Here is a 26,135-nt window from a genome sequence, read left to right as displayed (position 1 = left end):
CATGTGGAGATGGGTTAAATTAATATGTAAGAGTTAGCCAATAAGAAGCTAAAGCTAATAGGCCAAGCAGTGATTTAAGTAATATGGTTCCTGTGTGATTATTTTGGGGCTGAGCAGCTGGGAACTAACTAGCAGCTTCCCTCCAACACTTGTTTGTGTGCTCATGGACCAGGATTCATGAGGGGAAGTTTTAGGGCAAGACCACGGAACACGGTGTCACTGGAACTGTTCCTGAGCTGCTAGAGGAGTAGTGTTTAGAGGTATTCTCAGCTTTCTGGTATTTGTTTCACTGCCTGCCTTGGAAAATGGCTTGATTTCTCTGATTTTTTTCAGTTGCTGGTGTCAAGGAAAGACTAGGTGATGTCCTGCTATTGGCAGTCAAGGCACACTGGCTTGCTGTACATGACATTTGAGATTCATTGTAAACACTGATATGCTTACTGCCTCGTAACTTGGGGTCCCTTCCTATGTTGGGTGTGGTGGCAGGAGGAAAAATGGTGGAGAATTACATTGTTTATAAAGCCAGTTTCTCTCTGGTACTGGGAGACACGCACCATCCAATAGAAATGTGGCATCTGATAGGCGTCATAGTCTCTTTGTTGCTAGCAGGGCGGGCTCTTACAGAGACTGGACCTGACATTAAAACAGCAAGTCAGTTGTCGCTAAGTAGAGATACTATTATTGTATAGCCTTTCTAATAAATGCCTGAGTTTATAGTTGAATGATCATCTTCAAAGATATTCGCTTTATTCAAGGAACATGTACACTGTCTAGGATCCCAGATCCAGCACTTATAACTCTAGGAGCATGGGTGAGTTTTTTATTTTCTTAGTTATAAACCAAGATAATAGAACCTACCCCATGGGCTTGCTCTGAACTTTAAAAGAGATAATTCATACATACGGGTAGCATAGTTTGTGGCACAGGCAAGCACTTGATAGGCATTGAATACAACTATTGTTAGTAGTTGGAAAGCAGAATAGGGAAAATGGGGGTGGGAGTGAAGATTGAGCTGAGTCAACCAGAGAAATACCATGGAACTATGAAATATGCTGCCTGATATTTGTCTGGCCCACCACGCCTCCTTTCTCTGCTGGGACCTGGAGCTCTGTGTACCCTCAAGCTCAGCATGTCTGGGTAGTGAGAGTTCTCAGCACTCTCCTACAGTGTATGTTTGATTGTTTATAAGTTGTACAATACACTAATAATATACTATTAAATGTAGGCATATGACATGCAATTTCACAAAAGTTAAGATAGACATATCAAGAGGGTCTCTAACACTTTTCCATGTTTTTGGAGACTTCTGTGCTCATCGTCTATGAGGCTGTGACCTTGATAGAGCCCTTTTGTTAGACTCCATGCTGTATAGGTCGGACTAGTCATATCTTCCTAAGGCAGTTCTATACTCTTAGTTGTGCTTAGGATTGTGGTTGCTCAAACCACATATGCCCATAGACGAACATAAGAATGGTTTCTGAAAGTTATAGGTCAATGAAAACTCAATGACAGCTTTGAAGTGTCTGTCAAAACCCAACTCAACACATGGGAGGCAGAGACAGGAGAATTTCTGGATGTTCCAGGTCAACCTGAATCATATAGCAAGGCTTTATATCAAAAAAAAAACCCAACTAACCAATTAACCAACTAACCAACCAACCAACCAAACAAACAAACAAACCAAATATATTGATATATTGAGTCTCTACTTATTCCAAATTCCCCTGTAAGAATTGAGAATGGGATGTGCAGCCTACAAACCTAGTTACAGAGCATCTGAACTTTCAAAAGGGAAGAAATACACAATGAAAACAATATAGTACCATGAAATATGTACAGTGAACGAAAGAGCAAAATCAAAACAAGAGGAAGGAGTCCTTTCAGAGAGCTTCCTCGAGAAGGGTTCTAAAAGAGAACTATCCAACAGACAGACCAAGTAGAAGGGGGGTTGAGCTAAAGGCACAGAGTGTGGTATGCCTCCACATCCAGCAATCTACATGCTGTCTGAGACACTTGACAAATTAGATATTTGGATTATAAGGCAGGTAAGGAAGTCACAGTGATACCAGACAGGATGGCCACGTGACCAGGTCTCTTTACTTGGAGCCTTGAGATCATGTTTGGATTGAAACTTAGAATTCCTTAAGGGTTAGGACTGGGGAAGTAGCACAGTCAGATTTGCTAAGGCTACTGGTAGCTGCTTTGCGGACAAGGCCATGAAGTTGGGAAGCTAGGGTCTCCTGAGATTCCAGAAGAGACAGAAAGGCTGAACAGACTCCATACAATGGATAGCAATGCTGAAGAGGATGCAAAGAAACTGGAAGTTAGAAGTACATCTTGGAGTATGTATCACCCCTCTGCTTACTCCAGTCTGAATTCTGTGAAGGTCTTCCCTCCCGAGAAGCCGTGAAAGTTGGTAGTGGAACTTTCAAGCCACTGATGTACAGGCATGAGTGCTTCTGTGTTTTCTAACTTTGTTCTAAGGTCAATGAAACCGTTTCCAAAGGACATTTTTTAATTCCATCAGAGATCATTGCCCATCGGATCACTGGGCCAAAGTACCACCCTATGACTCCTACAGTTCCTTCTTGTAGGAAAAGTGGCTCCATTGAATTGCTCTTGCTTTGTCTGTTAGGGAAGCTTCAAAACACAGACACCTCACACACAGACCTGGCATCTCTTAGTGAGGAGAGACCACATGTTCTAGGTTGTTCAGTCCTCCCACATTGTAATTCCAAGATTTGGAGATACAAGACACAAATCAACTCATTTTGTATACTTATTGATCTCAAATCTCCTTTCAAAGTTTGCTCCATTTCTTTATGTTTATTTTTTAACATTTACTAAATAATAGAAAATGTGGAGAACAGCAAACAAATTGTAAGTGAAATCTGAGCAGAGGAGAGATTTGACACAGAGACTCACCCTGGACTTCAGAGTCTAGCCAGGAAATCATTATGTAACCTGGGCTGCCTTGAACCAATGGCAACCCTCCTGCTTTAGCTTCCTAAGGGCAAAGAACATGGAAGTGAGCCACCATATTAGGCTGTGGGGCAGCATTGTGTGAAGTGTACACACTAGTGTAACTAGAACTCAGATGAAGAAACAGAAAGTCCCCCACATCTCAGAATTGTGCTTTCTAGTAACTCTTCTCCCTGAGGCTAACCAATTCCATCATTTAAAGTTCTGTTTGCTTTGAGCTAGGTCTGCAAGTCATTCATTTTATGAACCTTGTCAATGACACAGCATACCACTGAGCGACGATGTGGTGGTTTAAATGGGAATGGCTCTATATACTCATGTGTTGGGATGCTTGACCCATAGGGAGTGGCACTTTTAAAGAGGTGTGGCTTTGTTGGAGGAAGTGTGTCACTGTGGAGGCAGGCTCTGAGGTCTCAGTTGTTTGAGCTAGGCCTAGAGTGGCATCCACTTCTGCTGCCTGTGGATCAAGATGTAGAACTCTCAGCTACCTCTCCAGCACCACGCCTGCCTGCATCCTGCCAAGTCCCACCATGATGATAATGGACTAAACCGTAAGCCAGCCCCAATTAAATGTTTTCCTTTATAAGAGTTCCCATGGTCCTGGTGCCTCTTTGTAGCAATAGAAACCCTAACTGAGGCAAAAGACACTGTACTTTCCTCCCTGTAGTTCAGAGGTGATTTAAATACTATACAGTCTAAAGCTGTTACATGTTGAGGTGAGGTCCCCATTCCTGTATGGCTCCTAGTGGGATGCGCATGTCTTTCCAGCCACAAGTTAGCCATCTACCTAGCATCACAGGTGTGTCTTTGTCCAGCTTTAGCAGGAAGCAGATAGTGTCTTCTGAAGAGATTGGGTAGCCTTCTGATACATTCACATCCCCTCAGTGCTCGGAATTACCTTTTAAAAGTTCTTGCCGTGACTGATGTATGATGGCCTCACGCTATGACTGATCCACGTTTCTCTGATGACTAACAACATGGGCAATGACTGTGCTTCCTTTTTGATCCTCTCCTTTTCTTCCCTTTCCAAGTTGCTCCTATTTATACTCAATATCAACTTCTCCACTGATGTCACTCTAAAGTCACTCTTTTCCTAGCCATCTACACCTTAATGCCTGCCCTTTAATGGTTTTCCTTGGCTAATGTGCTTAGATGTTTCAAATGCAAAGGTTCATAAAGGCAACTCAAGTGGCTTATGCCATAAAAATGGAGGAAGAAAATTAATTATTAAAGTTAATGGCTGGACACTTGTGTACTACATGCCCCCAGGAACATCTTGATACAGAATAATACCACTACTAGCTGAATGCTGGTGGTGTCTGCCTTTAATTCTAGCTCTTGGGAGGCAGATCTCTGAGTTCAAGACCATCCTGGTCTACAGAGTGAGTTCCAGGATGCCGAGGCTACACAGAGAAACCCTGTCTCAAAACAAACAAAAACTAAACTAAAACAAAAACCTTCAGACTGGGTGTGGCGGTGCATACCACCAAGCAAAACCAAACAAAACCAAAACTAAAAACAAAGAAAAAAGAATACCACTACTTTCTGGGTTCCCTCTCTCCACCCACTGTATTGGTTCTATTTTCATATGTTATAACTGCAGTAGCTTAAGCTTTATTTAAGAATAAGCTCAACTTTTTTTTAAAGTACAGTGTTCTCTTATAAAAAGTTTTTATTTTTTATTTTACGTTTTATGTGTATGTATGTTTGCTTGCAGGTATATCTGTTCTTAGTGCCCATGGATAGCAGAAGAGGGTGCTGGGTCCCCCCAAGCTGGGGTTGTGGGCGATTGTGAACTATCATCTGAGTGCTCTAAACTGAACTCTTGTCCTCTGGAAGAACAGCAGTGCTTTAACCACTGAGCTATTTTTTCAGTTTCAAGAATCTACTTGTTTCAAAGCAAAGCGAAATTAAACAATTTTAATTTAAACCTCCCTCCCCCAAATTATTCAAAACTCAAACAAAAAGTATTACCATAGAGTCCTGTTGATTCTGATTGGACCGTTTGTATCAAGTGTCAATTTTGGACCATTTTTCTTGGGAGATTGGCTCAGTATATCAATGTATCTAACCTGAAGGGAAAAGTGCGTTGAATCAGCTGTGCTCACATCAGATGGGCTGAGAGTTGAGAGGCAATTGCCTCTTCTATTTGCTGATTGAATTTGAGGTTAGAAGCTTTGACTTTATTGTGGAGGCTTCCTCCATATCCATCAGTCATGATTGTCCACCACTTCTATATGCTAAACGACCAATTCTAAACGGCCTCCTAAACTGTCTACTTTATCACTATTCTAATCAATCTAGTCTAAGTGATCATCTTTCGACTTTAAAAGTTCTTCCTCTTTTCCTAAGCTCTAAAAACAGTGGCAATGGTACAGTGACAAACATCCATATGTGTGTGATGCATGCAGTTATTAGTGTAGGTGTGTGTATGTGTGTGCGTGCGTGCTTACGGGTGTACGAATGCACACTTGGTTGTGGGGGCCCGCAGCTGATGTTTGGCCTCTTTCCTCCCTGCCTTTGTTTTTTGAGACACCCTTTCACTGAAAACGAAGCTCTTCTACTCAGGTTGGGATGGCTGGCCAATGAATAGCAGGGATCCTCCTGTCTCTGCCTCTCGCCAGCCCTGGGATGGCAGGGTCTCTCCACTGTTTCTGCTAGTGCAGCACACACCTGGCCAACTGAGTCACCTCCCTAGCACCAGCGTGACCTTTTCTGAGGGTTTACTAAATACTCAACACTCGGCAAAGCTCTTTTCTTTCGTGTCCCATTTTGTTCTTAGAGCACCTTAGAGAAGTGAAAACTACCGTTTGGCACTGTAGGGAACTGAAGAAGGCTCTGATTAAACAGACTTCTTAGCACTCAAAGGTTTTTGGTGGTTTGTTACTTTTCTGTGCTCCTGATAAACGACTCCCAAGTTTATTGTCTTGAAAATAATAGCAAGCATTTATTTGTATTGAGCCTACAGTGTAAGCAAGGATCAGCGGGGAAGGCTTAGCCCTGATCCTTGCGGTATTAGCTTAAGTGCCTTGACTAGAAGACAGAGGATGGCTTCCCAGCTGGATCGCTCATGTGGTTGAGAAGTTAGTGTGAACTGTTTATTCTCCGTGAGATCCCGCAGAGGCTGAGCCAGGGACTGCAGGTTCTGTCCATATGGTTGCTCTGTTGATTGTGTGTGTGTTTCCTTACTTGATAGTAACTATGTTCCAAGAGTCCCAAAAGATAGGAAGTAGATAGAGGTTTCAAGTTAGCATCTGTACCTAGGATCTACTAGAGTATTGATGAGCCTAGATCCAAAGGGAGGGACAGGAAGTGCCTCTCGATCTGTGGAAGGGTGAAGGATTTCTGGATTAAGTCTTAAAACTGTTGCATACTAGGGTATATGAATCTGTAAAATGGACTAGAAGGCTTTCCATGACTTGGAATGTGCTAGCCAATCCATTATCCCACTCCTTGATACTTCTGTGCACAACATCCTTCCTTGGATTTCTTCAGTGTTCTATATTCTCCCTCACCTTGGGGCCATTGCACCTGCCTAGATTGCTTTCTCCATCTTTCCCCGATGTCCCACTTCTGAATCTTAATGGAGAAAGTCATTATACAAAGGCTAGTCTAAGTTCTGAAATAAAGTGTGGCTCATAGAAGGACGTCAGACATGTATTTGAACAAAACAAGTGACTGAATAAAGGAGGCCTTTCCATCCCTTGAACCTGAAGCTCCCTGTCTGTCTTCAAGCTTTTTTGTGTTGTGTTCCAGTCCCACTCCACCTCTCATTTCTAGGTAGATGGGCTGCAGCTCTTTCAACAGTTCAGCTCTTGCTAAACTTCTGACTTCTCTAAGAAGGTGCCAGTTTCCCCTAGGGTCTACCTAGGTTTCACATCCAGCATCCAGGAGCGCGGACTGCAGCCTGCGTATGAATGGAAGGCCTTGAGAGCTTGTTTTCATGGAATCTCTGTCTAATGCTTGCAGTGTTCCTATCAGTAATGTTACTATTTGTTTTGAAGCCCCTGGTAGGTAGACATGATATTTCTCTGAGTCACGATTCTTTATATTCTTAGAAAACAGGAAACAGATGTCCTCAGGGCCAGCAGAACACAGCTGGGTTTTAATGGGCAGAAAGCACAGCATGCGGGGAGCAGGAGCTGCTCTTCAATGAGTGAAATTTTGCTCTTAGCACGCTATGGCCCAGGGCAGTTTCTAGTCAGAGAAGGAGACAAACAGATTTTGTAAAGCGGATGTGCAGGTCATCGGACTAGACTTGGTTTGCCACTACCTGGGGCTGTCTCTTAGCTTCCCTGGGAATTGTTCTTTATGCTCTAGAAACAAGGACTCTAAGGCAAGACATCTCCATCCCAGTGCCACCAAATGGTGATCAGGACCAGGAGCGATATAGAGGAAGGGCGAGCCGTTCCAGCTCCGGAGGCAGACCAAGTTTCAGCGTTTGGTTTTGTCCTCTTTGTGCGACTCACAACAGGATAGTTTGTCTCCCTGAATCTTGTCTCTGTTATGTTTTTGTTTGCTTGCTTTTAAGAGAGGATTTCACTCTTTCTCCCAGATGGGCTTTGAACTCTCTCATAGATTGTATTGGCCTTGAATTCATAATCCTCTCAACCCAGGCTCCTGAGTGCTGGAACTATGGGAGTGAGCTACCTCACCAGCCCCATAAGGCTGTTTTGAGAATGCAAGCATGATGGCCCTATATAGAAAGTTCAGAATTTAGCGAGCATGTGATTAAATAATTCTACGGTTACTAAGAAGCTCTTACAGGAGGATGTGGTATAGCGGGCTGGTTAGAGTCTTGATTTTCAAATCAGATATGTTTAAAGACATCATCTATGAAATGTGACTTCGGCAAGTGACTTTCTGAACTTTGATTTTTTTCATGCCCTTAACAAAGAGATGAAAATGATATTGCTGTAATAATTCAGTAAGATAGAAGCCATAAAATGTGCTCAACAATGCCTAACATACAGTGTGTGTTCTAAAAGTAAATAAAAGTTGTACTTTGAATGTAGCTCAGTGTATTTAATTTGTATTAGTAGGGAGAGTTTGGGAGTCCAATACCTATTCACCTAAATTTGCATTTTGGAAATTATTTTTGCAAACCATTGCACTTGATTAGAAGATACAGGGGATTCATTTAGACAAAGAATATTTAGTGAGAGTAGACTGGGACCATGTGCCATGGTGCTGGACACATGAGATGAGGACTTTGGGTTCTGTCCACTGCCCATGACAAACTTTTGCAGAAGAGATTTTCTGAAATATAATTTGAATGTATATAATATGAAGATATTAAAGAACGAGTGAATATGGAGAGGCAGTCACTCTCTAATATATCTTTCAGTTATTCAACAACTGTCAAGTACATTTATACCAGATGCTACTATTGAAGATGGAGAAGATAGAGAAATAAACCCCAAGGTGTAATGGGTACTAGAATAGAGAAACACATCAGTATGGTATCTAGCTTGGATTATTGAGTATTCCAAAAAGTCTTTCAGAAGGAAGTGATGTTTATATTATTAAAAAAAGGCTCAGTTTAGCAGAAGAAATGGCAAGAGCCAAGCATGCCTAGGCTGGAGAGGATAGGGTGGGCATGGTGCTTGAATGACAGTCAGTCTTCAAGGCAAGAGAAGTGACTAAGGGGACATGTCATCACTGAGATGAAAAAATCTATGGAGCGATGAAAACTTGGTGGATAGGAGGTGCAAGGGGTCATGGCTACTCTGCTTAACATCCCTCTCACAGAGTGCCTTCTACTTCTCATGGGTACTTCCTGGCTAGTTGCTGTGCCAACTTGGCAGTCAGGAACTGTGTGTGCTTGAGTTGATGTCCCAGGGTGGTGTGAAGGAGAAACTTGTACAGCTTTGTAGAGCAGAAACAAGAAGTGGCCATGGTTACTTTGGGCAGGTCATTGGGTTCAGATGCAAAGATAGATAGGGCACAGCACTATCTGGTAGATTCCAGCCCTTGTAGCTTTTCCTTTTGATAACAGGCAACTCTAAACCCCACAATTCATTTGTGGAGCCCGGAGGGGGAAGCCTCTGACAGGCAATGGTTCCTCCTTCTACTTCTCTTTTGTGAGTCACTGGCAGCTATGAGTGCTGACTTTTCTGTCTTACTGTGATCCCCTTTCTGATCCTTCCAGAAAACTCCTCTCCCAGTTTCTTCCCCAGTTGGGTAATAGCTAACTCTAACTTTTTGTTCTATCACAATCACAGTGAATCTTCCCCTGACTGAAACTGAGGGGTGCAGGCCTTTGAAACCTCCAAGCTGTTTATCCTTGAGTATTTCTGGTATGCCCGGAAAGCCAGGGAAGGGCTGATATTTCTGTTTCTTTGCCCTAAAGAGAGACACAGGTCATCATTTCATTTAGTCCAGAACCAAATAAAGATATTTGTTTGAGAGTCTGACTATTCTCCTTCCGTTTAGCCAAGAAGATCAAAACATAGGAAATGATAGGTTGGATTACTATGTAATAACATAGAAAGAGAAGGAGACAGAATGTCCCAACAAGAAAGAACAACGTGTGCAAAGATCCGGGGGCCACGATCATCTTGTTTACTGTAGGCTTGCCATGGAGATGAATAGATAATGCATATGAATAACTTCATCAAATCCTACAAAGCTTTACAGACATGAACTCAGATTGCAAGGCCATTTATAAGGTAGACTTTATGCTGTCTACTCTCTGGAATATTTTATTCTTCTCCATGCTTCAGCCTTCAGAAAACCAGAATTTCAAGGCATATACTGAAGTTGTTGGAGTCAGCAGGACCTAAAGTAGATGACTCAGGGAATTTTTTGGCTTACCCCTGAGTCACTGGGGAGAAGACACCAAGAAAGCCCATATACCAGTTCATTCTTTCGTGCCAGAACTTTTCTGGAGTTGAAACACAACAATAATAGTCAGGTTCTTCGAAATTTTCTTCCCCTGACACTTTCAATTTTTTTCTCTCTATCTTTGGGATAAGTGAGAGTGAAACAACGTCAAGAATCCCAACTCTAATAATTACTTGCATCCGAATATGGACAAGTTACCTCATCTCTCTAAGTCAAGGAATCTGCTTAAGTTAGATGAGGATAATTTACCTCATGGAGTTGCTATATGTGTGGTACCTCATTAGTGATCAACAAATGTTAGATATTATTACAAGAAATAACAGTAATTTGTGTGATGGTTTAGGATCAGTAGGTTGTTGGTAGCTTTCACGGCATCTAAATATAACGTAGTGTGGGCTAGAGAGATGGTTAAGAGAGCTTGATGCTCTTTCAGAGGATTCAAGTTCAGTTTCCAGCACCCGTGCAAGGCATCTTACAACTACCTCTACTCCAGCTCCAGAGGATCTGATGAGCTCTTCTGGCCTCTGCAGACACCCACACGTACATGTACGCACACACACACTTGCAGAGACACACAACTACATACACACTTTAAAAAGAAATTAATCAAAAGAGTACTTTCCTTAGAATTTTTGCCTCAACTACTCATCATTATGATTTAAAAATAATATAAACCCAGGAAATGTGGAATATTTAAAACCAACAATGAAGATATTTTAACTATAGTTTTAACATTTAAAAAATATTTTATATTCCATGTAATTCTTTTTAGATTCACGTTTCTTTAGTGTGATAGAGATTAAATGGCATGAAATCAGTTCTTTGTATATAAATTGATTAAAATTCTTATTTCCCATTTGAATTTAGGCTAAGAGAAGCAGAGACTTAATACCTAGCATTTGCTATGCTGCAAGCAGTTGCTTGGTAAAAAAGGTATTTAGTCAATTACTAGACTGGCTTTGTCATTTGGCCATTGACAAGACAACACTGTCTCGTTAGCATTTCTCCTTGCCATCATTTCTCTATTCTTTTTGTTAGTTGTTTGATAGGGTTTTGCATCAGCATCCTAGAAATGATTAAACTATTTGTTGTTTGACATTTAGGATACATCAATTCTTCCTTATTCAATTAATATTGAAATATTAACAATGGAAACATTCCAGTGAAAAATTTCTTGCCTCTGTATCTCCGTATTAAATAATTTCCCTAAGTTCTTATCAGAAATGAAGAATCATCTTCTTATGAGTCTTCTTTTAAAATTGTTTCAGAATTTTCTATTCACCTTTTTATTCGTGGCTTGTAAAGCATCTGCTTACACTTTGTCTCTTGCTGATGACGTTTAAAGCCCAGGGTAACCTTCGTGTTCCCGAGGAAGGAGATGCTTTTGCTCACATGTGAACAGACAGGAATACTGACAGCCTTGAGGAATTCGTGACAGACATTGTGGGGGAACAAAAGCAGTGGTTTATTTTTTATTGATTATTTTATTCTTTGACTAATTCATACACATCTGTAATATATTCTGGTACACTACTTCTCCCTACAAGTCCCTTTTCTCACATTTTGCTCTGTGTGTGTGCATGTGCGTGACTTGTTTTAACCAGGGCCTTTGTATTATTATAGTTTGGAGCAACCCATTTGGAGCACAGTGGGCTCACCATTTGGTAATCACTGAAGACAATGGCTGTCCCTGTCCCAGAATCTGTCAGCAGCCTATATTTCATCAGGGAGTGGTGGGGCCCCCTGAGCCTCTCCCTGATCTGTGATTGACAGGCCCAGTCTTGTGCAGACTCAGTGGAGGCAGACTTAGCGGGTGTGAGGTCATGTTGGCGATGGTTGTGTTATGCCCTCAAGATAGCATTTCACAGTCCTTCTCCTCCCAGTCTTCTGGCTCATTCAGTCCTTTCTGGAACCTCTTCTTGGATGCTTACTGAACCTTACAGAGAATGGTATAAATATCCTATTTATGGATAGATGCACTTATACTTATTAGCATCTTAAGTAACCACAAGTCTCTGCATTCAGCACCATCCACCGCAAAGAGAATGCTATGTGATTAAGGTCGAAAGTAGCATTTGCCTATGGTTGGAAACAAAAATATTTAAGAGGCCGTCTGGTGCCATGTCGGTTTAGCTAAACAATCGTCAGGAGATTCCCTCCTAGGGCCTATGACCTTCCTAGCCATGGGTTTAGAGTATCAGCTGGTGTGTGCTCCTTTCTGTGGAGAAGGTTCACAAATACAGTTCTAGAGCCGCTGGTCACCCCCATACTGGTCACTACTCCTGCATTGGTGGCAGGTTGACCTTGTGTTTTGTAGGGTTCACAACTGGATAAGACCATTGATGTCTCCCCTCTGCCCCCACTACAGCAGGACTGCATAAAATCTTCTAGTGAAAGCCAGCCAGTGGGAAGGAAATTTCTAGCTCACTTCTAACCTGCTGTCTCTGTATCTTACAACTAATATTGTTGTTATCTTCAGCGACAGGGTCTTAACATCTACTTTTGGTAGGCAGCCATATGGAAAGGCAAGAGTATATTTTATCTGAGAGGCACCTGGGGCCTTCCTGACCAACAGTTCATAAGGAGATCCTCGCAGTGGCTAGAAAATGGAATCAGTCTAGCTTCCCATGAACAGATAAATGGATAATGAAAATGTGGTCCATTCACAGAATGGAACTACATCCAGCTGTAAAGAAGAATGAAGTGATGAAATTTGTAGCTAAATAGATATAACTAGGGGAAAATAGTTACACTGAGTGAGGTTACCCAGATTCAGAAAGTTGAATGTTGAATGCTCTCTCCTCTCATACGAGGACTGAAAACAGTTTTTGTTGGTTATACCTAGTGATGTCAGATAAGAGACCAAAAGAAAAATTTAATAACCAAGTTGTGAATTCATTTGAAAACAACAAAAATAAATCAACGGTGTTAACCATATTAGCATGTTGTCATGAAAAAAAAATTCCCAATTTGAGACACTGAGGAATATAACATGATTTTATATTTGTCCTGTCTTCCACATAGGGCTGAGTCTTGAAATTAATGGTTTAAGTGGAAAGTCATATGTCGCCATCCGATCCTCTTTCCTATTAGGTTCTCCTGAGTGTCCTCTAAAGTTCGTATTTCCATTAATGTGTAATCAGAGTGGTGCAGCTCTGCAGATAAGCACCACCCTATACTCCAGCGCCACAGACTGAGACAGCTCCAGGGTTTGTCCCACGCTGAAGGTTCAGGACCTCTGTTGGAATCTCCCCTCATGGTGTCATACTGTCATAGGCAATGGGGTGGCAGAACAGGTGGTTGAAGTAAGAGGTGCACGTACATGCTGTGTTTGTGTCTCCATGCACTGTATTGCCTAAGAGCCTCCCTTAGCCCTTGCCTGAGACTGATACCCACTGATCTCCACACAGGGGTGAAGTTCTTCAGTCAGGAGAACACTGTTTGTCATCAGGAAAGGGGCACTTGTGCCGTGTGTGTGTGTGTGTGTGTGTGTGTGTGTGTGTGTGTGTAGAAAACTGAGATGGAAGGAACAAAGGAGGAAAAAACAAACAAACGCAGCAACATCTCAAATATAGTCCTTATTTGTGGAATGAGACACTGAGCCCTGCAGAGGGGAAGGAACTTGCAAGTCATGCCCAGTTGGCCCAGGCCTCCAGGTGTTCCATTCACAGCACTGGGAAAAGACACCTAAGACTCCCAGCCTGAAGTCTTTCGTCAGATCAACTGGAGTATCCCAAGGCACAGCTGGCAACCAGGGCTGTTTTTCAAGAGTTCAGCCTCTGGGAACACTGGCCCTGCCTTGACCTGGCATCGAGTCTGAGAAGCTGCAGAGCATAGCCTCCCTCTCTTAGGACCCTTCCTCAAGGGTTGTGGTGGTTGGTGGTCCATTTGCTTTAGTTCCAAGTGGGTACTGCGTCCTGTCCAGTCCAGGCTGAGATTTCTTCCTTTTCGAAGAGCCGATTGCACCCTTGTTCTTTGTTTATATTCCTTGGACAACTGACAGTTCCTGAAAGTCATGTACTTCCTGGGTACAGAAGGGGAGGGGGTGGTTTCAGGACGGTTTCTCAATGTTTAGGGTGGCACAGAGCTATGCAATGAGAGAGGACAGATTCTCTATGGGGCAGAGACTGCCATAGAAAAGAAGCTGTACTCTCAACTACAGGTTCTCCAGGGTTCGCTTGTCCAGGGAGGAACCCGTTGCTCTTCCTTAGGGGATGCAGCACAAGGGACATCAGCAGGAATTGAGGCTAGGAAAGGCCTTGGGTTTGATTACCAGTGGTGCACAAACTGGGTATGGGGGTATATGCTAGTATTCTCAGCTCTGGGAAGGTAGAGACAGGAAGATCAGAAGTTCAAGGTTATCCTTGGCTACTAAGCAAGTTCAAGGCTAGCCTCAGCTACCCGAGAGTCGCTCTCAGCAAACAAACAAACAAACAAACAAACAATTTGGGGGTGGGGGCTCAGCAATGAATAAAGCAAAGGACTCTTTGCTTTGTTGAAGGTGAACATTCCTTTAGTGGTCCGATGATAGGGTGGCAGTCTGTACACAAAAAAGACTAGGACCAGATTGAATGAAGGGTGTGATGGGCCAGGCTAGGGGGCGATGGGCTCAGAGATGGCCAGGATAAGAAGCAGAGATATGAGGAGATATTTAATAGAGATTTTGAGGCAGGTGGGGAGAGTAATAATGGACTGTTTAGGGGGAGAAACATTGGTCAGAATTATGGCCCTTAAGGACAGATGACAGGCTAGGCTGGCTTCTACCTGTTTGACGCTGGTGGCCTCTTCCATGGACTGGATAGGACTGAGCCCCCGCTAACGCTCCTTACTCTAGCTGGCTTCACTGGTACTGCTGCTGAATGGTAAATAAATTTACCTAATGGAGCAAAAGGAAACAAAAATCTCCAGTCTTTCTGGATCAGTTGGTTGAATTCTGCTTCTTGGCTGGCTGCTGCAGCATCAGCCACGTAAGCAGCAGGGTGGAACCCATACCTTGGTGCTCCTCTGACTGCTGCTGCTGCTACCCGCCCTGCCCCCCCCTCCCAAGGCCTGCCTCAATCCACATCTATTTCATATACCCAGAGAACAACACTAACATCTCATGTTTCCCCAGAACTTGAATTTCCTCCTGCAATGTTGTTCTGTTCTTCTCTGAGGACATTTTCTGAGAAGGAGAACTCTCTGTAGGTTTCTTTCCTCCCTTTTAAACTAAATATTATCCTTTGCTCGTGCCAGGCCTCGTGCTAAAGGCTCTATGCTTGGAATTTTGCTAAACCCTCCCAATCCCCTTCGGGAGGCATTATTGTTATAATCATTCAGTATAATCATACTGAAAGATGGGAATGTCACAGAGAAGATAGAACCGGGCTAATGGTCTGCAGGCCCACTGACTAGTGTGCTCCCCATGACTAAGATTTGTCCCCAATCAGAGAGGACAAAGGATGTTCTTCTGCAGCATTTGTCTCTTAAACTCACGGATCCTCTATCTTATTGGCCATTTTGGTTTTCTCACTCCTGCGGTCATACCAAAGAAGCCATGCAAAGAGCCCACTCTGCTGCATCCTATCTGTGGAAAGTACTGACATCTGCACTCTTAGCAGCACTGACTTGTGATGGCTAGACCCAGAGACAGCTAGCTATGGGCTGCCAACACTGACTAGTGATGCCTAGACCCAGAGACAGCTAGCTATGGGCTGCCAGGCAGCCTGGGAGTTGGGAATACTCTGTACAGCAGTAACACTGTGCCGTGAATGGTCGCTGCCGGAACCAACCAAGCCTTTCATTTTGGAAAGTCATGAAAGAAGGCTAGGGCTAGAATTGCACAATCAGAGGAGGCAGCAATGGATGCTGGAGCCCAGAAGATGAAGATGCAGAAGGAAAGATCCAGCTGCTAGGACTAAACGAGTTCAAGGATGGGCCTCCATGGCATTTGGTTCTGCAGACAGATGGTTTTTAATCGCCCCTTCCCCAGGAATTCTTACAGTATCTGGCCATACACCACAAAGACAGAAGTTTTGGACTTTGGTTGTGGGATGCAACATTTCTCTTATATGGCTTGAGAGACTGCCGTCCAAGAAGAGGAAGGACCCTGCCTGAATCACGCAGGGAATGGAGCATGGTCTGTGACAGCTCAGTCTTCTCTACTCGGGTTGGGGTCCTTCTAGAACCTCACCTCATGATCTGTGCTCTTTGGAGGCAGCACCGTCTCCTCTGAAGCTCTTCAAGGGGGAATGACAGCCAGGATTGGATGATGGAGGTCTGTGAGCTAGAAGGATCTCTTCAGTGTCACACAGAGAATGCTGGCTCATGCCTTAAGGCTAACAGTCTCCAGAGCCCAGGTGAACAGGAGGCCCTCAGATTTCATGCACTATTGCTCTTTCTCTAACATGCAAGATACCACCATTTTACAGCTGCCAATAAAATGCTGAGAGACGCTTCGACTGTGTTTTTCTCAAGTTGGGAGAGCGGGTGGCCATTCCTCATTACCGAGAATCCCAATACCCCAGAAAGAGTGAACTATGTCAGTGGTTTCCATAGCATCCTTCCAAGGACCCTGGTTTCCCACTAGGCACATCTGAGGGCTTTACAATTAAAAAAAAAAAGGTACCACCCAAAGCAATGATTCATGCTCACTAAAGAATATGCAAATCACTTATTTACAAACTATATTCCACATGTTGGGGTTTAGGGCAAGATGTCATTTTAAAAGGAAAGTTCTGCTGCTGAGGAAAGGCTGGGGAAGTCTTTTTCTGAAATGTGATGCATCACAAAGTCACAGAATGCAGAGGGAGAGAGAGCAATGAGGCATTGCAGTTCCTAGCGAAGTGAAGGAAGACAAACAGGCTCTCCTTCCTGCTTCCCAGTGTCATACCTGCTAGGGCAGCGGCACTGTTTCTCAGTCCTTGCTGGCCATTGCTGACCTTCCTGTCTTTGAGACCTAAGTCTTGGAATGCCTAGCTACCCCTTGCCAGGAGGCTCTGCACCTGCTGGCTGTCCTGATTAATACTCAGGCTAGCTTGGGCTCTTCTCTAGAACTCAGAGGTGTGGCTTTAGATTCCGGCCCCATGGCCCTGGGGAACAACAAACTAGAGGCTGGGGGGGGCGGCGGGGGTGGCAGACACATATTCAAGCCAGTCCTTCATCTGGTCCCCCACTCTGCAACTGATTCTGTTTTAACTTTCATCCTTAATGCCAGAAGTGGATTAACTAGTCAGGCCAGATGACTGGTTTCTGTCTCTGCAAGACTTCCCACTTCTCTTGTTTGTCTTTCTGCATAGGAGGTAAATACCTATGGGTACTTAAAGCTTCTCCATGCTGCAGCCCAGTTCATCTGACTTTGGACCCTTTCGAAACATTAGCACCCCACACCCACCCTACTGCTCCCTCCCCACCACCAAGGCCAGACTTTCTAACCTCCAGACACAGGTGGCTCTATCTTCCAAAGGTACCTGAGACCCCAGGCTGTTTCCTCAAACTGGGAGCTTGCCTCAAACTGGATTCCACCATGATGGCCCAGATTTGTTCCATTTGGCCCACATTTCTTTGTAATTTGAATCCAGAGTTAACACTTACAAAATTGGAATTTCATCCTCAAAAAAAAAAAAACAAAAACAAAACCCTCACATTCCTGTTTTCTTTTGAAAATTGCAAGGTGTGGTCATTCCTTTGTGCCAGTAATTTGCAGAATGTGAACAGCTGGTGTTGCTTCTAGGTGGAAAATGGGCCATGCTACTCCACTTTCTTCTTGGCTTCTGTAAGTATTCATAATTTTAACCTCCATCTTTTTTTACATTTTTAATTGTTTTTATTGAGCTATATATTTTTCTTTGCTCTCTTCCCTTTCTCCTCCCTCCCCTCCTGCCCTCTCCCATGGTCCCCATGCTCCCTATTTACTCAGGAGATCTTGTCTTTTTCTATTTCCCATATGGATTAGATCCATGCATGTCTCTCTTAGGGTCCTCTTTGTTGTCTAGGTTCTCTGAGATTGTGAATTGTAGGCTGGTTTTTCTTTGCTTTATGTCTAAAAGCCACTTATGAGTGAGTATATATGATATTTGTCTTTCTAGGTCTGGGTTACTTTACCCAATATAATGTTTTCTAGATCCATCCATTTGCCTGTAAATTTCAGGATGTCATTTTTTCCCCCACTGTGTAGTACTCCATTGTGTAAATGTTCTACATCTTTTTTATCCATTCTTCAGTCGAGGGACATTTAGGTTGTGACTATGACAAACAATGTTGCTACGAACATAGTTGAGTACATGTCCTTGTGGTATGATTGAGCATCCTTTGGATATATAGGCAAAAGTGATATTGTTTGGTCTTGAGGTAGGTTGTTTCCTAATTTTTTGAGAAGTTGCCACTCCCACCAGCAATGGAGGAGTGTTCCCTTTAACCCACAACCTCTCCAGCATAAGCTGTCATCACTGTTTTTGATCTTGTCCATTCTTAGAGGTGTAAGATGGAATCTCAGAATTGTTTTGATTTGCATTTTTCTGATGACTGAGAATATTGAGCATTTCCTTAAGTGTCTTTCAGTCATTTTAGATTCCTCTGTTGAGAGTTCTCTATTTAGGTCTGTATCCCATTTTTTTATTGGATTATTTGTTCTTTTGATGACCAATTTTTTGAGTTCTTTGTATATTTTGGAGATCAGTCCTCTGTCCAATGTGGGATTGATAAAGATCTTTTTCCATTCTATTGACTGTTATTTTGTTTTGTTGACCATGTCCTTTATTTTACAGAAGCATCTCAGTTTCAGGAGCTTCCATTTATTAATTGTTTCTCTCATTGTCTTGTTCCTTATTTCAGTGGGATCACTTTGAGTTTCTCTCCATTTTACTTTGATGTTGATGTTGATGTTACTGTATATTACCTCTATTATGTTTAGGTATGTTCCTTGTATCCCTTCTCTCTCTAAGACCTTTATCATGAAGGGATGTTGCAATTTGTCAAAGGCTTTTTCAGCATCTAATGAGATGTTCTTGTGGGTTCTTTTTTTAGAACAGTGTGCTTATATGATGTATTACATTGACAGATTTTTGTATGTTGAAATATCCCTGCATCTCTGGGATAAAGTCTACTTGATCATGGTGGATGATTTTTCTGATGTGATCTCAAATTTGGTTTGTTAGTATTTTATTGAGTATTTTTCATCAATGTTCATGAGTGAGATTGATCGTAATTCTCTTTCTTTAACCACAGTCTTAAGTAACAACATATTGCTAATATCTTATACTATGTATATTGAGTTCTCTGCATTGCAGATAGCACGTTGAGGATGTCACATACTCATGCTGTGTCTCACAAAGGCTTCATGATACACACACATACATACACACACACACACACACACACACACACACACACACAAACACACATGTTATCATTCTACAGATGGGAAAGCAGGGGCTTTGAATAGCTGTCCAGAGGCACTCACTTATATACACATAATAAAAGGCAGTTTTCACAACTGTAGAAACCATGGGATTCCCAGGCCTCTGTAGACTCTTTCCATGGGGATGGCATCCATGACTAGCACTCTCAGAAGCTCTCCAGCACCCACTTATTCACACTTGGCACCGAAGCTTGTGTTTCCAGGTGTCCCTGGGACTTTGCCTCTTGTATGTTCATAAGTGGGAAATCTGAGTCCCTACAAGGTCAGGCTTTATGTAATTTTCCTTGTGTACCTAGTCTTTCCTGCTTCTCCTGTTCCTGACCTCTCTGCTCCTGCTGCAGGCAGTGGCATTTCCTCCAGCTCTCATTCAACTATGTGGCCATAATGACCTCACCTCTGGCTCTTCCCTGCCTGTGGACTTAAGGTACTAGGGAAGGATGCTTTGAGCACTTTATTCTTGCTCCATGATCTGGCGTCAGATCTCTGCCTCCCACCTACCCCAAATCTCCTAGTTGGGTCATGGAAGTGTTTCTCTGAAAGAGCTAGTTAGATCACAGTACTCATTGACTCTGTAAATGCTAATGCAGGCAGCAGAGTCTTCAGAACTCAGTGACACCCGGAAGCTTCTCCCATCATGGGAACTTGGAATTTCCCTTTCCATTTCCAGATCTCCAGCCAGTGGGAGCTGCACCACCAGTTCTCAAACACTCTGTGTTTTCCTTATCTCAACCCCAGCCCTTTGTCCTTTGCAATGCTCTGGGGTTCGGCCTTTCTTGGGGGAGTACACTCCAGTTTCTGAGGTGACGCTCAGGTACATTCTCAAAAGAGACTTCCCTGAACACAATCCTCTCCCTGTCTTGTCACCTTCGTCCCCATCCCCAGCCAGAGAGGCATGCTTACACCATCTGACAAGGACGGATCGGGCATGTCTCATCGTGCATTTTCCCCAACATCTGGCAAATACTAAGTGTTGATAACATGGCAAGAACTGCCTTAGTGCTATCAGGTACAGGCAATGAAGAAGCTATAGAGTTGCAGATTCTGACTGACATGGTGATGATAACTATGAGAGGAATGGACATACCTAGCTGAACCTACGGCTGGGGGGCACCTGTGCCAGAGATGTTCAGACCAGCGAGAAGCAAAAGTTCACCAACAGTTCTAGTTGGTCTGTTACTCCTCCTGCATCCTGCCTCCTCCTTTGTTCTTGATTAGACACCGGAGCTGCAGGGCCTCTGTCTAGCTCTCCCTAGAGGAAATGGAGCCAAGAGAAGAAGCCGCTTCCTGGGCCTGCAGATGCAAGAACAGTTGTATCTGCAACTGTAGCCTCTGTTCCTTTGTGGTTAGAGAGAAGCCGAACCAAACCACATGGAATCCTGCTGATGAGAATCAAGGCAGCTAAGGGATATCTGTAGTGCCACGCCAAAGTCGGCCAATAAGAGTACAAGTTTTCCCTGGCAGCCGCTGTGGTGAGCTGATCACAGTAGGAATCAGTATCAAGCTGTCTCTCTCTGGGGACTCTGCCTCCTCAACTTTCTTCCTATCGTCCCTACTTTCTTAGATGCTGGTGGTGACAGCTATCCCAAAGAGCAGGGACAGTTGCTTTGAGCTTTATGCTCTGTGCACTTTTTTCATTTGATACCCACAGGTATGTTCTATTATTACTCTTATTTTATAGGCAAAACAGCTCAGGCCCTGAGGTGTTAAGAAAGGTCTTCAGAGGAAAACCTAGCACATGACAGTGTCGGAATTCATTCACACACCATCTGCTGCCAAACTCCAGGACTCCGTGTTCCATCACATGATGGCATAGCTTCCTATGTTGTAAAAATTATACTTGACCACAGTTTCCTTCACCGTTGCCTTCGGAAGCTTTCCCTGGTTGCCAGTCCTACCCCCACAAACAGCTTGCTTAAGTGACTTGATCAGTGGCTTACATACATTTATTAAACATTCATTCAGTACTCACCGGTTACCCCTCTCTGGGTTGGGCTCTGGGGATAGCTCTGCCCATTCTTAGGAAATTATTAGAGGGCAAGATCAAGGCTTGTATGGGATCTGTCTGTTGCGTTATTTTATTTTATTTTATTTTATTTTTTTTTAAATTTATTTATTTATTAAAGATTTCTGTCTCTTCCCAGCCACCGCCTCCCATTTCCCTCCCCCTCCCCTAATTAAGTCCCCCCCCCTCAGCCCGAAAAGCAATCAGGGTTCCCTGTCCTGTGGGAAGTCCAAGGAACCCCCCACCTCCATCCAGGTCTAGTAAGTTGAGCATCCAAACTGCCTAGGCTCCCACAAAGCCAGTACGTGCAGTAGGATCAGAAACCCAGTGCCATTCTTACTGTTATTCCTTCTAGGGCCAGAGGCAGTCTTTTCCTATAGGCACGCCAATGGAGCCACTGTTAACAATTCAAGCTGAACACATGGAAATTCAGGAAGCTGCCAAGCAGGCAGGTGGAGACACAGCAGGAAGGTCCACTCGGCAAAGATGTTCCTGATGGACATTTTCTTTATAATTCTTTCTGCAACAGTCCTGTGGAGCTGAACTTCCGAATCCTTGGAAAAAGAAAGGAATGGAGCTGCCCAAGCTGTGCTTTGTTGGAGTGTGGTATTGGGGGTGTTTGCCAAGTATTCTAGAGGTCACTTGAAGTAAAATCTCTCTCCTTTCCCCAGGGCACTGCCATTCCAATGCGTCAAAGACAATCTTGTCTGGGACAAAGATGGAGCCAAGATTAGCCTGCGCCTTGTTGAATTCCCAGGCTCAGTCCATGAGTGGTCCTCTCTATTCTCGCCCATGAAGTACTTGAACAGCATGTCCTTAGCCACATTTAAGAAGGGATATGGGAGAAAATTTCCCCTAAAAAAGGGGGATTTTAGGCGGGGTGTTTATAAGCTGCAGTCCTTTTGGTTCAATTTTGCTTCCCCAAATGGGCCTGATGGGTTCCTTGAGACCCCACTGAAATCAATGGCTTGCAGGTTCTTAACATATGCAGTGGACCACTGAGAATCACAAAGAATTGGTATACACATTTAGGAATTTGGGAAGTCAAGTGTCCCTAAAGTATACACATATAATTTAGAATGCAGTTTTAAGGGCTTCAAGAAGGCCATCAGTGAACCCAAAGTGTAGTTTTCTAAGGAGATATGTACAAATATAAAAATGTGTAAAAATGATGTTAGGTACTATGTGACAAAAACAGCTTTTAATTAATTTATTTCAATGTATATTAAAGTTATAATTAACGCACTATACCTACACTTTCTGCTTGGCACAAGTTTAACCGAAAAATGACTAAGGCAGTTGCAAAGAAACACTGAACTATCAATAGATTTTGGGGTCACTGAGGCAGCTCATGAAGGACACTTGTTTTGGATGCACTGCCCTAGTTAGTGGAAACTAATTAAATAATTCCATTGCACAACAAGGATGTTAGTGGTTCTTGATCTCGCCAAGAGCTGCCAATAGCCAGAGGCAGAAGGAGAAAGTCCCCAGGGCTTTCTGATTCTAAACCAGAGTTTTCTATGACACTCTTGCTAGTCTTGCTTTCTCCTTGTGAGGGTTTAATCTCATAGGAGAAAAACACACACACACACAAACACACACCACAAACACATATACACACATACGCATGCACGTAAATACACACACACATCTACAGATGCACATAAACACACACATATACACAGCACACATACACCACACACACACACACATACACACACACACCTGGTTTAACTCTGGAAACAGATAAAACAGGCTCTAATTCCATCCAGCTGTTATATTGGCATCGTTTTATAAGATTTTCATAAGTAGATTCCTCAGACTCTTCTCTCCGCTTACATTTATAAACAGAAAACAATCTCAAGATGCTTGTCATTCCTCTCACATTGTTAGAGATTCGCCTGTGTATAGTCTCGGGAATAATGTTCTGTTTTCTCTGGAGTCTATTCTGCTTTGCTGTTTTCAAGGGAAAGAATCAATTTCATCTGCTATGGAGCCTCTTTCCCTTTGGGTTGTCCTTTTGCTTGGTGGGCCTAGATGCCAAATAGAAAACGTTGGTACATGAATATGAAAGATGTCTTTCAATCTTCTATATGGAGGAACATATCTGGGGAGCACTGTGCTTGATTCTAAATTCATCCCTTCCAAAGGGAGGTGGACATAGAGACTTGTGTCCAGAAAGAGGGCAGTAGAAAAGGGAGGAGGCTACGGTCCATGGGAGCAACAGCTGACAGACCTGGTAGTGCCATGCCGGCAGAAGAATTCACGGTCACCCCAAGGTTGTTATTTACAGGTCTTTTAAAGGCTATTATGGGGCAGGGCAGGACAGGGCAGGGCAGGGCAGGGCAGGGCAGGGCACACAGGCTGCCATTCTGCAGGACCCTAGGCGACAAATGCCACCTGTCACTTCAGGAATCAGGAAGAGTGGGCAGGTGGTCAGAGAGCAGTAGCTCTAGGGAATTTGGTACATATGAAACCTGACTCTTAAACAGTAGCAATAAATTTAAAAAAACATTTAGAAATATTGTATGGCCAAACAAAGCCGACCTGGCCTGTGAGTGACCATCTGCACGAATGGCCCTGCGTTGTTTTATTTTCCTGGCTAATGCTGAGTATGAGGACATGTGAGCCTGCTGTAATTTCCTCTCTTTCCCTTTTTCTCCTCCTCTTCTTCCTCCCATCTCCTCTTCCTTTTCTCCTTTCTCTTTTTTCCTCACAGGGTCTCATTTATATCAGGCTGGTTCAAATTTCCTTTGTGGCCCAGGATAACTATGAACTTCTGCTCCTCTTGCCTACACCCCTCAAGTGCTGGCATTAGAAAGCTATAACACAGTGTCTACACAGTGATGGCATTGAACCCAAGGCCTTGTGCCTATTAGCAAGCACAACTGAACTACATCCCCAATTTTATCTATCCTTTTTCCTTTCCTTCCTTCTAAAACTATTTACTTATTATTATTATGTGCACACACACATATGTACATACATACATGCACAGACAGACAGACAGACAGACACACACACACACACACAGGCATGCTTGAGCATCTGTAGGGTGGAATGGGATGGGTTGAGCAATCCACAGTGCATACGTGGAGATCAGAGGACAACCTGTGGGTCTATCATGTGGGGTACAGGGATCAAACCCATGTGGTCAGGCTTGGCCATCTCCTTGGCCTCACCAATTCCTCTTTCTTGAGTGGCAGTTTTGACTCAACATTTGGTTTTCAGAGTATACACAGACTTTAGAGAGCCTCTTTGAGAATTTTTTAAGAGAAGAAGTGTGATGGTCAGGAGCAAGCCAGAACATTGAAACCTCATAAATTGAAAGACTTCTTCTTGGAGGCCTTGGCAATTTCAGGCAGCCTATACTAGTAGACAGTACCAGGACAGGCTGCTTGGTCTCTCATGCCACCTAGGTATCAGGCGGGTGCAAAGGAAACTCCATTTCCACAAATTCTGGCCTTTAGACAAAAGCCAGTAGTCTTAGAAACTTGTGAAGCCAGTCCCTCTCCACCAAGGGAGCCATATCACTTATCCCCGGCAGAAGGGACAAATGGCTACAGGTGTTGACAATTAGGACACCAAAGTGCTTGCTGGCCTATAGGCTTCCTCCAGATCACAAGCACCTAGCTTTACTCACTTCCCCCCTCACCCTAAACTTCTCCAGCTCATGGGCTTCCCTCTCCCTAGCTGCTCATTTCTCCTTAGGGTCCTGCTAGTTTTCTATGCATTCTCTTGGTCCTCTCTTTGTCTTCAATTCTCGCCCCCGCTGCCCCAGCTCCCTGCTTCTCTCCTGAACCTGGTCCAGCCTGCTGGCCATGTTCAATCTACTACTTTCTCTCCTTGCTTGCCTCCGGACTCTCCCAGATGGCTTTGGCTACTCTCTCCCTCATAGCTATAATAAAAGCCTTCCTCTCAACCCTCCCATGGAGTGGTCATGTCAGCAGGTAAACTTCCCTATAGTTAAAGAAGTAACTTCCCTATAGTTGTTTTCTCCTCTGTGAAAATGAGAGATGGGGTTGAATTAGATTCTGTGATTTCCATGACAGTAACTGAATCTTCCCTCCATGGGATTTCCAAGTTCCAGTCCTTTTATGCAGTTTTCCCAGGTTTACAGTAGCGCCCCCTTACCGCCAGGGTTCTTTAAAGGACTTCCTACTTTCACTCTCTATAGAACCCTGATAATGCACTCCCTAGACAGACTTCCCCATACTCCAGGACCATACTCCAGTAAATAGACCCCATTCCTCCAGAACACTCCCTGTATTTGTGCGGTGATCAGATAATGTTTGTGAGGTTATATTATAATGGTGGTCTCTTCTAACTCTGTTATTTCTGATCCTATGCTAACCAGCCAATGAGGGCCCTCACACTGATGAGTAGTTCCCTGTGTTGTTGGCACCATTTGGAGTCTTGGCCTCCAGCTGCTCTTCCCTGCTAGAGATCTTTACTTTCCTTTTGATTTGAGTTACTAAAAGTCGTGTCAAAGTTATTCACCTGCTCTGCTTCACGAGCACGTGTTGCCTTGGCCTTGAGGATCAGAGGATAAGGTTTTCACCTGTTGGCCCACTTGACTGTTGGGTATATAAGCCTCCGTGGTGCTATTGAATAAAGGGGCTTCTTACCAGTGACTAGAGGTCCGTGTCTCTGTCTCTCTGTCTGTGTGTGTCTTTGTGTGTTTCAATCTCTAGCCCCTTCCCCGAAGCTTGCCAACTGTATGGTAATATCTGTTCTGTGTCTGAATCTTGGCCTGTTGGTTGTGACCATCCCTGTGTTGGACCATTCCTAACAATGGGTTTTGCTCTGCTCATATTGAACAGCACAGAAAATATGACACAGAGAAGGAATGAGAAGTCCTTTACAGAAATCTCTACCAAAATTTTACCAGGAAAGAAGTCACTTTAC

Source organism: Microtus oregoni, unplaced genomic scaffold (genome assembly GCF_018167655.1).
Source record: "Microtus oregoni isolate MIOR12 unplaced genomic scaffold, Mior012 000069F_ref0000032, whole genome shotgun sequence".
Lineage (NCBI taxonomy): Eukaryota > Metazoa > Chordata > Mammalia > Rodentia > Cricetidae > Microtus > Microtus oregoni.
This window is presented reverse-complemented; position numbering follows the sequence as displayed.